The sequence below is a fragment of the Episyrphus balteatus genome, chromosome 2, assembly GCF_945859705.1.
Source record: "Episyrphus balteatus chromosome 2, idEpiBalt1.1, whole genome shotgun sequence".
Lineage (NCBI taxonomy): Eukaryota > Metazoa > Arthropoda > Insecta > Diptera > Syrphidae > Episyrphus > Episyrphus balteatus.
In genome coordinates, this window is record NC_079135.1 from 128,294,047 (window position 1) to 128,310,883 (window position 16,837).

Consider the following 16,837-nt stretch of genomic DNA (forward strand, 5'->3'; position numbering starts at 1 on the left):
CCAAAATTACCACACAACACAGTTTTATAGGGTTGGTTGTTAGCCAAATAAAATATATAAACTTTTAGGTATCACAAAAAAAGAAAAGACACTCAAAAGCCATCGCACAGAAAAATAGAGAAAAAAGAAAAATGACACTATCTATATGTGCGGTATTTCCGGTTCCTCTACTATATTATATATATCGCACTCAAGTCCGAACAATTATTTAGATAAGACGAATTCGAATGCGGTTGCCCGCATTTTTTGGTTCTGTCCTCTGTCTCTCTATAGTTCCTCCGACTTGACAATCCATACAACCCGACGACACCACAATCGCACCATTCAACCACACACATGGCACATTTGCTTCCTCATCTAGCTATATAGGAAAATTGTGCACCATTTATCCAACTTCAACAATAAGGTTGCCAACAATCCATCTCTCTTCCGATTTGGAAGCCATAGTACCAACAACAGCAGAAGCAGCAAGAGGAGTTGCCTTCGGAACACAAGACGTCTCAATCTCAATCGCCAGATTAAAGCATACAGCACAGAACAGACAGAAAACTATTATTGGAAGTTCAGAGCCAGAAAAGGAACTATGGGCTTGGATAGGATAGGGAGATAAAGGACTTACTTGGTGGAGGTGGAGGAGGAACACTTTGCGTTGGGTGTTATGTTCCGCACCTTCGTTTCGATTGCGAACATTTGTTATGCAAACAAAATCGCAATCAATTGGTTGCTCTCCGGTGCGATGGCGATGATGCCCACGCGTTATAGGGTCTCAAGTGAAGCATGCAACCGATGGAGATCTGTGTGACGTGAGGAGGTAAAGATGCATTAGAAGAGCCAGTCAGCTTAGGACGGATGTGGCATTGGATCTCTGGGGAGACCCTTGTAAGCGCATTAAGTCGTTTGGGCGCAACGATGTTGTCCTTTAGCACCTACGTGATGTGTGTTCACTAATCAGAGCGATTGACGCGAGATGTTCTTTTGGAGTTTTTTGTTTTTGTTGTTGTTGTTGGAGGAAAAAGGTTTTTTTAAGTAAACTTGGTCGGAAGCTGGCATATCTCTGTGTGTTGAATGAACGAGATACAAGCGAGAGCTGTTGAATTAATTGTAAAGAGTTTTTCTGTTGACTACAACGACAACGACGACGGTGTTTTGTTTAGGTGTGTCCTGTGTACACAAAATCCCAGTGACTCATGGTAGGAGTAGTTTGTTGTTGTTATTCTCTCTCCCAGATAGTGTGTGTATATAAAAATTTGCATATTAAATGGAGACAACTCTGGGCACTCTTTTACCATATAAAGGATTAGATGAGGATTTCTGATTGCAAACGATTCTGTCAATTTGTGTTCATGTTTAGTCATGAGAAGTGCAAACAACAACAACAACAACAACAACAAGAACAGAAAAAAAGAAATGGAGGTAGAAGGATATTCTATTTTTGTGTGAAGCAAAACTTGAGTGATGCTCTTATGAATCATGGTGGGCTGCGCGATTTATTTAATTATATTTTGTGGTGTAAGTTTGATTTTATGCTAATTTTATGACTTTGAATGGATATTTGTTTTGAAGGGAATGTTATGATGTTGGGAGGTAAATCAAAGATTTTGGTTTCTATAAAATTAATTGGGGATGGAAACTTAACAAAATGTATTATAGTTTACGTATTTTGGGATTATAGTATTAGGTATACTTAGCCGGGAGTTAATAAATAAGCAAACGCTGAAAACACAGCATTGATAACACTGGTCGGCACTGAAAATAGAGCTTGAACCAAACCATACTTTTCTAAAGGATTTGTATGTGCTGATTCTGAATCCGAAGTCAAAATTTCACTGGCACGTCACATTTTCTGACTTTTTTTGAATATTTGAATATAAACAGGTCAAAAACGCGACTTTTGACGTCGAATTACATCACCGTTAACCCTCTACTGCATGAATTAATATTAGCGGACGAAAAAATTAAAAAATGCTTTACATGGGTTCTTTGGGTTGTTTCAAAACGGTTTACATTAAAAAAATTTGTTTAAATTAATTAATTTAAAAAATTTGCTTATAAGCCAAATTTGGCTTCGTATGCATTAAGGGGTAAGAAATTTTACTAATTTTATTTATTCAGATTAGGTAAAGAATAAAATTAAAATTATAAAAAGATAAATATTTATCATTTAAAAACAAAATAAAGTAAAATAAATACATTGCATTACAAAAGGTTAAGAATTACTTCAAATTTGGCTCATTTTAAGCCATGGAACCGAGAAAAGCAATTTGTTTTTTAAGTTACATATATTTTTTCTGGTTCACATTCTTTCCACTGTCGAAGTAAGTCTTGCTCCAACATTTTCACCCACTCCCAGATCTTAAAAAAACTAAAAAGTAATAAAATGATTGAAAAATATTATAGGTGAGCCTCCCTCCACCTAAATTTTTTGTGGTTACGCCCTTGGAAATGGGGTTAACATTAAAAAAATGTCTCTAAAAGCGAAGGGGCTCCATTTCTGAAGTAAAACATAGCTTCCAAGCAAAGTAAAAATGTAAAGGAACAAAATTTACAACAAAAAAATTTAACAAATTTTGTAGATTTAAAACGCCTTAATGCATACGAAGCCAAATATGGCTTCCGTACTTTTTGCCCTCCCAAGACCAGGCCAATCATTTTTTTTTAATAAAAATTGGTTCATAGCATACATAATAAGACAATCGATCAGAAATAAATTTTTAATTCCACTTTTCTTTCCAAACAAACGCAGTAATTAACACTTAAAGTATGAATATATTCTACACTTTCGATTTCAATGCACACGACTGATCGACTCACCTGTGATCATAAAATACACCTTTATTTTGTGTCGGACACACGAAAAAACTATCTCTATGGGTTCTCAGAAACACAAAGAAGAGGATTGTATTTAATCTTTACCATTTTTTTGTGACAGAGAAGAGAAAAGTGCATACAAACAGACAAAACCATATTTGGCTTCGTATGCAGTAGAGGGTTAAGTCATATTTTTCCTTATAACGGGAAAATTATTAAAAATATCTTTTTGAAATAAATTTAATAAAAAAGATCACAAAATTTGACATCTAAATGTTTTATACAAATAAATCTACACTTGAAAGAATGGGCAGGTTCAGAAACGTTAGGGACTAAATATTTAGGTAATTTCTCGGTCTCTGATTGGTCAGCTGTCAAAAAAAAATCCTTCCAATTTAGGTTATTTTGTTGGAAAGCTGACTGGAAAGTTAGGCAAGAAAATTTTCCCTAAACATTTAGGAAAGTTTTTTTTGTCAACATGACAGCAGATTGTTTTTAATTAAAGAATTAATTTAGCAAAATTAAATTTATTTGTGCGAAGAACAACTAAAAAGTGCATTATCGGTTATAATTAATTTTATTTATTCATTACAGTTAAGTGAAATTTGGTGTCTTACCCATGCGACCGGTAAAATTCTTAAATAAATTTCGAAATTTGACAATAGCATCTAATCCAAACTAATTTAGTCAATTTGCTCAAATTTCCGTTCAGAAAATGACGTTGCCTAAATATCTAGTCCCTAATATTTCCTGAACGTGCCCAGGTGTTTTTTTGCTTTCCTGAAAAATCATCAAAATTGACATAAGATACTTTAAATTTTCAGTCGAGACGTAACTAATGTTTTTTTGAAGCAGATTTGAAGTAAATTTCAGTCACAAAAGCAAAATAATACGGAAAAATATATATTTTAGACCAAATATCAAAAAGCATTTAAATCAAAATTAGTTTTTGAGACTTTATAGAGAAAAAAAGTGATGAGTAGAGCTCAAAAACTGAACGTCATGGAATAAATCTGTAAACAGTTTTGAATTCAGCACACTCAAGTTAATTAAAACCACCCGACTTTTTTTGTTTTTTTGCCGACCAGTGTAATTTAAAAGTGGAACTCAGCTACTCCAGTCAAACTGTAGGTAAATATTCAAACTCAGTTAAAAGTGGAAAAGTCTGGAATAACTCTTTTTATGGTATGTTTTTTGAGGTCTTGAATCTGAAGTTTTTACTACAAGTTTTTAGGCCAACCTTTATCCTAACTTCGCGGTCGTATTAGAACGTTATAATGATGTTGCTTTTTTGGACGAAGTTCTCAGAATCAGTCCTTTCACCATGGTAATACTAACTGCGTTGGTAGTTTTCTATTTTTTTGATAGATGGTATTTTTAACTTAAGGCTTCCTCGGGTTTTCGAACTTCTATTTCATTCAAGCTTTTGTAACTCCATCTGTTATTCGAAGCATCTTTATTTCAGCTGCCCTTAACTTACCTATAGTTTAGAAAATCTATAATTTTTACGGTTTTTTTTAGAAAATGTACCGCTATTTTGGTATATATTGGTGATAAGATTAAGCTGAGCCTTAATTATTGAAGCTTATGATACCTGCAAATCATACTGCAGGGTTACAGATTCATTTATCAAACAGTTTTTCTGTTGTGAGGCTTTGCATTTTTGAAATGAAATAAAATACCTTCCATATTCCTGCAGCCCTAAATAATTTACTTCAAATCACTTTTTTATGAAGAAAATCAAATTCTTTTGAGTTTATTTGAACATTTTAATAATAAATATAACTTAAACCTTAGATAAACCAAAGAAAAATTATAAAATTTCAACATTAGGAAAAATATCCAAAAAATAGTACCTACCTGTACTATACTATGTACTATAGGTACGGTGACCATCCGTCCCGGTTTACCCGGGACTGTCCCGTATTTCTATAGTTTGTCCCGGGTTTTTATTTAATAAACCCGGGACGTATAAGTGTCCCGTATTTTGTAATTTGTCCCGTGAATGTCCCGTATTTCAAAATTCTCTTATTTGTGTATTCAAAATTTTAAATACTTTGCACGGAAAACAAGAAAACAGTGGTTGGAAAACAAAAGTTTTTTTATTTTTTGAATAAAAGTATTAGTTTTTAAACATTTTTCGTCAATTATTTAGTTCCAGCTTGTGGTTTGTCAGGTTAAAAAGCTGCACCAGAAAATTTTTTTTCGAATAATGAATATAATATGAAAGGGGAAAGAACCCAGCTAAATTTCAAAACAAGGACATTTTAAAAGTTGAATTAAATATGACAAAATTTCAAAATCATTTAAAATAAAAAAAAATGTTATTTTTAGAATTTATTTAACAGTAGGTACCGTTTTCTTAATTACTGATTTCCTCGTAAACGACTAGCACCGGTTTGTTCACACTCGATTATTTTTTAATCAAAGATTTTTTTTATGGAATAATACTTGATTAAAAAAAAAATGACTGTGAACAAACGAAAATGTTCGCATAAAATACTTTAAGAAATCTTGATACCAAAATTAGGAAAAATTATGAAAACTCTTTTTATTATTATTTTTTTTTTTTTTTTTTTTTTTCAAAATGATCCAAAGAATTTTTATCTGTCCCGGGTTCCGCTCCTAGAAATATGGTCACCGTAACTATAGGGCAAGTTTAGGATTCGTAAAAAAAATCGAACTCGAGATAACAATTTTACATGACATTACGATGATGAAGAATGCCAAAAAAGTGGGTCCGGCAATTCTGTCTGTCTGTCTGTCTGTCCGTCTGTCTGTCTGTCTGTGTGTACCTCGAGCTACCACCTAAACTAATGGAGCGATTTCCTTCAAACTTGGTAGTTAACAGTTTTGGGTGATTCCCTAGAGGACAAATTGAAATTTTTTTTTAGGACCAAAACTAACGGTACCTTTCATATAACGGAAATAGAAAAGTTAATTTTTTTCAAAAACGGCTCTAACGATTTTGACTAAAATTTTTGTGTGTAGTGTAACACATAAAAGCTTCCTTTGGAAATAAAAAAAATATTTTTTGAACCGTTATTAACGGTACCTGCCATAGAATGGTTTTTTTGATTTGCATATGAATTTCTCGTAAACGACAAAACATATTTCGACCAAAATGTTTGTACAGAAACGTTTAAGATATCGTTATTTAAAAAAATTTTTAATTTTTCAAAAAACACATTTTTGAATTTTTAAAAAATATTTCAAAATTTTTTTTTGAAAAATCAGTTTTTTGGAAACGGGTTGGTAAAAAATTTTGAAATTCCGTTTTTATGTGTAAATTTTTTATTTCTTCAAAATGGCATACCAAATTTTTTTTTTTTAAATGTTAGAAATTTTGTATATATAAAAAAAATTATTTTTTTAAAAAACGGCTCTAACGATTTTCGAAAAAAAATTTTCTAAAAATTCCTTTTTATACAAGAAATAAAATGGCATACCTACTTAGTTTTTTGTAAAAGATCATTTAAAACGGTATTTCATTATTTATAAAAAAAAGATTTTATTTTTTTTTTCACTTATGAATTTCCGTGAAAATATCATATACCTTATTTTGTTCAATGAAAAGCTTTAACATTAGAGTAACTTTTACTATAAGAGCAAGTACGTGCGACCCCAGTCATGCAATTTATTTTTTCATAATTCAACTTTTTTTGTAAAATATTAATTTTTCCTTGGTTTATCTAAAATTTTAATGATATTTATTAATAAAATGTTCATAAAAAAGTGATATAAAATAGCAGTACATTTTCTAAAAAAAACGTAAAAATGTTTTTTTTATCTAAACTGATCACAAAAATAAGAAACAAATTTTAACAAAAACAAACTTAATTTCTTTTTAGAGAAATGAATAAAGTTTTAAAATATGTCCTTGAATTTTTTGTAAAGTGATTCGTTGTTGAAATGTTGATAGCTAAAGTCAGAAATATGGTTTTTGGTTTGATGACTTATATTGCAGTCTAAAAAAAATCGTAGAGGTTTGAAACAAAAAGAATCTTGAAGCCAAATAAATAACCTTTCTAAAAATAATAATCATTTTATCAAAAACATAAACATAAACTTAAATCCTAAAACAAGATAAATGTAGCGTTTACATGCTTTTTGTTTAGTCATTATAAGATTGTTTTTGACTGAGATACAGCCTATCAAAAATCACCCAAAAAAAATCACGAACTTTTGTTGTTCCCTAGTGTAGTTTTTGTATGCAGAACTGAACTTTACATAGGGAATACACTTTTTAAAAGTCAAAATTTGTATACCAGTGTAATATTAACTCTATTAACAGGATGTAGAGATATAAATAAAAAATTACCTCATTTTCGATTACAATCGAAGCTACTTTAAACTAATTAAGTAAGAACCTTAATTCTAATTCCTATTTCCAACATTTTCTCTTAGTTATTTTTATAATGGTGTTTAATATACTTCGTAAACGTGTGAATAATAATTTCATATTCAAAGTCATGTACAATTATGGCAATATTTTTGGACTACTTTTTATAACTTTTAACAATGACAAAGATACTTTTCGAGTTGAATTTTCTAAAAGAAAGTTAATCTTCTCAATATTTTATCGATTATTGTGTATTACAGGACATATTTTCATAATTTTCAATGGTTTTAAATATCAAAAAAATATATATTACATCACTTTAACAATTGCAATATCGTCAATGGCTATATCTTTAACTATTATCTTCACATCAATTCAATTTCAGCGACGTAAAATGTTTATTAATTTCATTAATCAATCAATTGAAATATTGAAGAGTATTTCAAAAATCACTGGAAACCGAAATATTTTTGGGCCAGAATTTGTGTTTATAGCTGTGAATCGTATTCTAAATAACTTGCATGCAGTGATAACATTTTGCTTTAATTTTCTTTCCCAACCTCATTTTCACTTGGGAATGGAATCTGATTTTTTCAGACTGATTTTATTCTTATTGAGATATATGGCGCTTTTTGGAACTCGTGTAACATTGGATTTCTTGATATTTGGTTATCTCATTGCCTCTGGAATGTATTACAATATTGGCACTTACTTGACCAAGACTGTAAAACAGATTGAGAGTGATCAAGTCATAAAATTTTCAAAAATCCAAAGGAAACAAGTGCTAAATGAATTGTCCGAAAAATTAGACAAATGTGCAGTACTTTATTCGCAAATTTTCAAATTATCAAAAATATTTCACAAAATGTTTAGTAGCAATTTGTTGATAATGTTCTGTCTCAAAATGGTCTTAATTATATCAAACATAGAATACATGTTGGTGGCGTTCATAACAGTCGGTACAATTTCATGGTCACTTTTGATATTAATTGTTTTCTATATATCAGAATGTGTTATTTTTATTATGGTAATCGATTTGGTAATGAAACGTTCCGAAATGCCACAACAACTCAACTGGGAATATCTTTGTTTTGACACCGAGAGTCGATTGGACAGAAGTGTAAGAAATTTCAAAAATTATCAGCATACTTTATATAAGTAAAATTTAACTTTTTTTTACAGGTTGACCTATTTTTGAATCAACTTAAACTTCAAACTTTATCTTTTGATATTTTTGGTTTATTTGAAATCAACAACGGACTGTGTTTGACATTTTTTTCAATTGTTACAACTTATTTGACAATTATAATTCAATTTTGTATGCAAGAAGGTCTTGAAGAAAATCAGGAATGAATAACTACTTTAAATAATTCTGGAAAGTTTTTTTATTTCAATATTTTATTCAAAATTTAGCCTAATAAATAACTGGTTTTATTAAAATGTATTTTTATTCATATGTTCCAAATATCAACGTCTAACATCAGCAGCAGTGAGTCTCTCAGATTTTCAGAATTTTAAATTTCAAGGGCTTAAAAGTTTTTCAATGTTTCCATATAAAATATCGATAAATTACAGGTAGTTTTGAAATATTTCACTTATTAACTGGCTAAATAGGTATTGTTTAGAAAAAAGTTAAAAATACATAGTTTGTTCTTAAATAATTCATAAGATATTTGCCAATTTTAAAAATTTCAACCAACTTTTAAAGTTTTACCGAATTGTGAAGTAAAATAATTTCAAACTATCAAAATGTTATCGATATTTTGGATAAATATAAAGATAGATGATGAAAACTTTGAGAATATTTTTTTTTTATTCTTTGCAGAACTTTTTCTTTTTATTAAATTTCACAAAGTTTGACAACTTGGTATACTCGACAGGATAGTCTGATACGCGAAGCAATGCGTTTTGAAATAAAATGGTTGTCGATAATTTTATGCCATTTGTATAATACAAGGGAGGGATTTAATTGAAAATTAAAAATTTTTTATCAACTTTTTTATATGCATAAAAAATATATAAGATAAAAAATAATAATACCATCTCATACGTAATTTAAACTAGAGATTAAGACTTTATTTATATTTATACGCTTTGTAGTAAAGGAAAGATTTTTTGAAGCCAAGAGAACCTTCTTTTTACCGACTTCCAAAAAGGAGGAGGTATTCAACTCGTCTGTATTTTTGAAGTTATACTTCTTATGGGAGGGTGGGTATGAAAATTTACTTTTGACAAGAATGTCAAAGGGATTATGACGCGATCACCCTGGGTAGCAGGGCTGTCGTTTCACCTTTAGAGTAGGCAGTACTTTAGTATTTAAAAATGTAGTACGCCGCAGTACGGCAAACATAAAACACACAACACGTTGCAAGTTACATGTTTTATGTGGCAAGTTGCATGTGGCAAGTCGTATGTGGCAAGTTGTATGTGGCAAGTTGCGTGTAGCAAGTTGCATGTGGCAAGTTGCATGTGGTAATTTCCATGTGGCAAGTTGCCAGGGTTGCAAAAAGCTCACATTTCAGCTCAGCTCACAGCTCAGCTCAAATTTGAGCTAGGTACCATAGCTTATCTCATTTGAGCTGAGCTGAAAGTGAGCGCCCCAACTTCCAACGCCTATATCTCGGAATTTTGAAGAAAATGAAAAAAAAATTTTTTGATGCCAAAAGGTAGCGGGGACTCTAACCTACATTTGGGTACAACTCTCATTCCTGTAGGTCTACGCGTTCTCAAACCGGGAGAACTTAAAAGTAAAAAAAAAATAGGCACGATTCTGAAAAAATAGGCATGATGTGGCGGTTTAACATGGAAGGCGATTTTTTAAAAATCTGATAATGTGCAAAGCGTAGGCCCATGACACAAGCTATCATTTGGCATCACTCCCAAAAATTGCTCTCAAGCGGTTTAATTTCCAGGAGCGTTCAAAGATTCGGGGATTTTTCGAAAAAAAAATTTACCCCAACTTTCAAACGCGATTTTCTCGGAATTTTGAAAAAAATCGAAAAACCGGATTATACCACTATCGGCTAGCTGAGAATATAAGCTTTCATATGTCACCACTCCCCTGTCTCTAGATCAAAGCGTTCCAACGACTATATCGCGGAATTTTGAAGAAAATGAAAATAAAATTTTTTGATGCCAAAAGGTAGCGGGGACCTTAACCTACATTTGGGTACAATTCCCATCCCTGTAGGTCCAGGCGTTCTCAAACCGGGAGAACTTAAAAGTAAAAAAAAAATAGGCACGATTCTGAAAAAATAGGCATGATGTGGCGGTTTAACATGGAAGGCGATTTTTTAAAAATCTGATAATGTGCAAAGCGTAGGCCCATGACACAAGCTATCATTTGGCATCACTCCCAAAAATTGCTCTAAAGCGGTTTAGCTTCCAGGAGCGTTTAAAGATTCGGGGATTTTTCGAAAAAAAAATGTACCCCAACTTTCAAAACCGATTTTCTCGGAATTTTGAAAAAAGTCGTTAAGCGTATACCGTACGTTCTGAACCGCACAACATGTGTAAATTGCACAGAATAAATTGAAAACTACATGGACGCAAGGAGGATGAAAGAATTAATTTATTGTTCACTTGATAAAAATGTAAAAAAAATAAGTGGGGATTAATTACTTAATATAGAAATTAAAAATATCAAATGAAATTCATTTACATAAAACTGAATGAGAAGTATAACTTCAGTCGCGTGTACATGTGTACACACACTCTTTTTTTTTTTATGTTTGTAACCTCATAACTTTGGACTGAGTGAACCAGTTTTGTTAATTCTTGGAAAGCTGGTGCTTGCAGTGTTGTCCTATTTCAATTTCGTTCAGTTCTGGCTATAAAAACTATCAGAAAATCCATAAAACCCATGTTTGTTCCATGGAAATCGGTTTTGTTTTTTTGATAAAAATGATTAGGTATATAATTTTTAAATGAAAAATTTACGAAAAAATTATACCATCTGAAAGCCTAGTTTTTTTTTATGAGGAATGAAATTATATTCCAGCACAATATTTTGTTTCTGTTTTTACAAGACAAACTAACTAAAAATTGTAGACTACCTAAAGGCTTATAATTTCAGCTGAAAAATCATCTTAATCAAGTCTGTACAACATTTGCAAAAAGAGCTCAAGTTTTATTGAATGCAATTTGTAAATTTGTATGAGCTTTATTTAAAATGATATTCCGTTTTACCATTATCTCAAAAATATGTGATAATAAGTCCTTATTATTATCTATCTTTCCTTTAAATTATATTTGTATATCTTAAAAAAAAAAAAAAAAACAATTGAACACAGTCAAAAACTTTGGGGCAAAAAAAAAGTTTTTCCCCTTTCTAGGTTAAAAGTTCCAAGTTTCAAATTTTTTGCAAGTTTTCAATAATTCCTAAAAATAAGAAAAAACTCTCAATAATACTCCTCAGAAGTATAGGGGTTTCCCAAAAACTCAGAATTGAAAAGCTAAGGCTCCCATAAAAGCCGTATCCGGGTATTATCTTTTCATTAGTATATCTAAAGTTTCTTAAGAAAAAAATTGTCTCTATTAAAACCATTTTGTCTAAGGTTTACCTTTTGGATTGTTTAAAAAAAACCGTTCATTACTCAGTATTGCATTTTTTTAAGTTTTTTTTTTCAATATTTTTGCCATTTCTAACAAATATATCTATCGATAAAAAAAATTCAACTTTCAACGACTTACCGTTTAGAAAATAACTAATTTTTTAATATAGAAATTTAACTCTATTAACCCTAATTAATTATTGCACTTTTAAAAACTATCTGGGAAGGTCAAAAGTGCAAGCCTATGATAGGGAGGAACTTTTTTATAAGATTCCATGTTAGGTTCAGTAAGTGACTGTGAACTGTATAACGCAGATAAAATCATATACAAAAATCTGAAATGGTAACGGAGTTACGAATAACAGAGTTACGCGCGACAGAGTTACGGCCGTCAAAGTTACGCGAAACCGAAGTTACGAAAAGCTAGAGTTACGAATTCTAAAGTTATGTTAAGCTATGACATGTGATTTTTGGGTTGGCAACAATTTCAACAACAGTTCACCACACCAAAATAACGTCTGTAAAAAAAGGGGTGGTTTGGTTATTATTTTAATATAAATAATAACAAAGTGGGTATTACAAAATACTCTATGAATAATTATATTAATTAATAGAAAAAAAAATACGTATTTGCAATATTAGTTGGACAAATAAGAAGTTAAATTCAATTATGTCCCCCAAACTTACATATGTATACTCATGTTTTTTTTTCTATTTCAACGTTTTTGCGATCTTCTCACAAAAACAAAACCATATATGTATTGTATGTATATCTATACCTATCCAATCAAAATTTTACAAGATTAAATAACACCCATTTTCGCTTTACTCATTTAGTTCTGACCAATGAGAAAAATATTAATCTCTTGTTTGTATTTCCATAATTCCATGTCGTTCCTCGCAATTGTTGCCAACCCAAAAAATCACATATCATAGCTTAATATAACTTTAGAATTCGTAACTTTAGTTTTTCGTAACTTCGGTTTAGCGTAACTTTGACGCTCGTAACTCTGTCGCCCGTAACTCTGGTATTCGTAACTTCGTCGGTTTCCCCAAAAATCTATATTTATAGTTACTTTGATTTAAAAAAAATCATCAACACCGAAATTCAAAGTTAACTAGCTATTTAAGGCGTAGACTTACAGAGTTACGACTTAATTAAACAAGAAAGAAGCCGAAGAACTTAGGCAAAGATATATTTTCGCTATATAAAATCTGATTAAGTACCTATTTCAACTAAGGTTATACCAGAAAAACTATTAAGAAAAACTGGGCTAAAAAAAAAAAAACCAAAACTCATTTACCTAATTATTTACTAGCTTCCGCAGTTATCCAGTCGGTTAACTCTTAAGTTGCAATCGAAAAGCTTAGTTTTACTATGATATTTTAAAACATTCTACAAAACTTACAGAATTACACAGAAAAGTTTTGCGGATTAGCTATTGTTTTTAGCTTAAGCATTTTAAGCCATGTTGTATCCCGCTTTATTCCAACATACTGTACCTCCTTGACTAAATCTCATTTTGAATACCTTTAATGAAATCCGATTACACCGAAAATCCGCACCAAATCTGATTATACCTTCAAAATAAATATAAATTCATACCACATTATATTTTTGTTTGCAAATCACCTAGCAAAGCTCACCCAATTTTCACCTCAAAATCCTTCTAAATTCTTTCTCGTATGCATCCTTGCACTCACTTGAGTTTCGTAGTAGGTACTTCCGCTATCCGCCACCACCAAAATTCTGATCTGTTTCTCATTCCATGAATTCTCACCAAATGCAAACTTAAACACAAAAATAAAATTGAAAAAAAAAAAAAAAAACTTTCAAAAAACAAACTTTTGAATATAATTCATATTGAGATACTCTCATAAATTTTCCCAAGAATCGCGCATAGTTCTGTTAACAAAACTGAATTTGTTCCACTATATCTCTGTTTTTTGCAGTGATGGATGGACTCCAGCAGATGCCGCTTGCACTCTTGCACACCGCACTATCACCATCAGCATCAACCAAGAGCTCTGGATGCAACTTTTTCCCAACATTCCCAGACTAATTTTTTTTTCACTGTATTTTTGGTCCTGTCTATAATGCGCTCTGCCACTACCACAGCTATGCTCTCTATGATACCGCGCCGCATGTTTTTTTCACTCCCATCTCGTAGCCTCTTGGAAGCTTTTGTATGCGGATTGTGGTATTTATGAAGTTGCCCTAGAGAACGCTTCATCTCTACTATACCAAAACCTAGTACCATCACCAAGAGCCTCCATATAGAAATAGACCCAGGACGCCAAACAGTGTTATATCCTATCCAAGTTTCAAAATAAATATGAAAAAAAAATATTTTAATGTAGTTTCTGTAGAGGGAAAAGAGAAAGATAGAATTCGAGGTTAAGTGAGCTCTTACTTAAAACAAACTTTTCGAATAAAATTGATCTAATTTTTGAATACTTCAAAATAAAATATAAAAAAATCCAAAGGAAGAAAGATAGAACCATAGGAAAATGTGATTTTATGACGATGACAAGTCGAATTATATTCAATTTCAGTTGAATATGAATGACAGCGATAGACGGGATAAAAATCAAGACGAGGAAACAAATAAAACCTAATCTGCAGCAGGCAATTAAAACTCAAAAACAAGATCAAATTTTTGGGAAATTAATTTGTCGTTTTTATTAGACCTCAAAGTATTGGTAAAGTGTGGATTTCCTATATCGACCCGACCGACCGATGGATGGCGACAAAGACATAACAAAAAAAAAAGGTATATTCAACCTTTCAAACCTTTTTTTCTTCTTCTTGAAGTTATCAGCTGCTGCCGCCATGGTCAGGGTAGGATTCGGTCAATACAAAAAAAATGCGTCAATTAATCATAGGTAATTTTAAGTTATAACTTATTTGTGAAAATAAATTCGAAACACTTTTTATTTTTTTCCGTAGGCTCTGCCCGGGCGCCATTCCAGTAATTTTTTCTATTAACTTTGCAGTTTGCTACTTTCCACTTCAAGTTTGCCAATTGCCACTTACCACTTCCTCTTTTTCATTTGCAAAAAAGCACTTGAAACTTTGTGTATAATTGCGTTCTTGCATACTTGCATACCTACATACTTTCATGTAGGTTCTTAAATTCTTGCAGTCTTGCATACCTACATACATAGTTGCATATGTATTTGTATATTTCCATACTTGCCTACTTACATAAACTTGCATACTTGCATACTAGCATACTTGCATACTTGCATAATTGCAAACTTGCATACTTGTATACTTGCATACTTGCTTACTTACTTACTTGCTTACTTGCTTACTTGCATACATGCTTACATGCTTACTTGCTGGCTTGCGTGCTTTCGTACTTGCATACTAGCATACTTGCATACTTGCATAATTGCAAACTTGCATACTTGTATACTTGCATACTTGCTTACTTACTTACTTGCTTACATGCTTACTTTATTACTTTCTTACTTTCATTATTGTTTACTTGCATAGGTACATTAATACTTGCATAGTGTCGTGCTTGCATACTTGCATCATTGCATACTTCCATGAAGTTGCATACTTGCATAATTGCATACTTGCATGAAGTTGCATACTTGCATAATTGCAAACTTGCATACTTGTATACTTGCATACTTGCTTACTTACTTACTTGCTTACATGCTTACTTTATTACTTTCTTACTTTCATTATTGTTTACTTGCATACACAGAGAAAAATATGACCCGCTAAAAACTAACAGATTGCCATATTGTTTTACCGTCCATACATTTCATAAGGAAATCTTATTAAAATCAACGATTAATAAGGTTTTTTTAAGGAGATTTCTTATTATTTTTATAGAGAAAATCTTATTAAAATTTGACTGAAAAGTTGATTTTTTTTGCAACTTAGCACTAGAACAAAAATCGCGATCAATATTTTCATGGCAGGTTGGTTCAGGTGGTAAGGTGGGCGACCAAAGATTTGAAGTCTCCAGTTCGATTCCCAGCCTGGTCATCTTTTTTTTTATTTTTTTGCAGATTTTAAAACAATAAGGAAAACCCGATTGTTTTAATAAGGTTTCCTTCTTGGATGAAAACCATAGAGAAATCTTATTGTTTTTGTTCTATTTTATGTGGTCTATTTTTCTCTGTGTAGGTACATTAATACTTGCATAGTGTCGTGCTTGCATACTTGCATAATTGCATACTTCCATGAAGTTGCATACTTGCATAATTGCATACTTGCATGAAGTTGCATACTTGCATAATTGCAAACTTGCATACTTGTATACTTGCATACTTGCTTACTTACTTACCTGCTTACTTGCTTACTTGCATACATGCTTACATGCTTACATGCTTACATGCTTACTTGCTGGCTTGCGTGCTTTCGTACTTGCATACTAGCATACTTGCATACTTGCATACTTGCATACTTGCATTTTTGCATTCTTGCATTTGTGCATACTTGCTTCTTGCTAATCGCTACTGGCTCTTTAAAAAAAATTCACTTTCCATGCAAGTCACAAACTCATCTAACAAAGTCCGCCCCTGGTTTCCAATCTATTGCCCTATTGTCATATTAAAATCGTATCAAGTTAATTTAATTGGAAAGTTTGTCGATTAATCGTTTGAGTCTTCTCATTATTTCCTTCCTCATGTCCCATCATCATGAGCTAAAGGGTCATTAAAATTGATCTCTTGATATAGAAAAGATGATGAGGCAAGTCACTGGTGGATGGCGCCTGGTATAGAATTTCGTTTTTTTTTTATCGCATGTGTCCCAAAAAATTAAAATGAATAAGAAAAACCCCAAAGAGGTTTTAATAGTTTTTTTCTTCAACAATTTTTCCGCTGATTTAAATCACAAAATCGACAAAGGAATAATATCAAATTTGACTTTGAAATGATGCAGTTAAAATCTAATTGAATTTGAGGATTTTTCCCAGCGGGTTTCTTTTTCTTCTTATTTTTTGTATAATTCTGATTACTTTAGGAATTAAAAAAAAAAATCTGAAAAAAAAACAGATTATTCCGAGGATGAGGTTTTATTTATTTGATTTGCTACCTTTTGTAGATCAAGTCATTTAATATTGGTTTATATTTTATTGAATTTCGTTCTTTTATTCATTTCATTTTG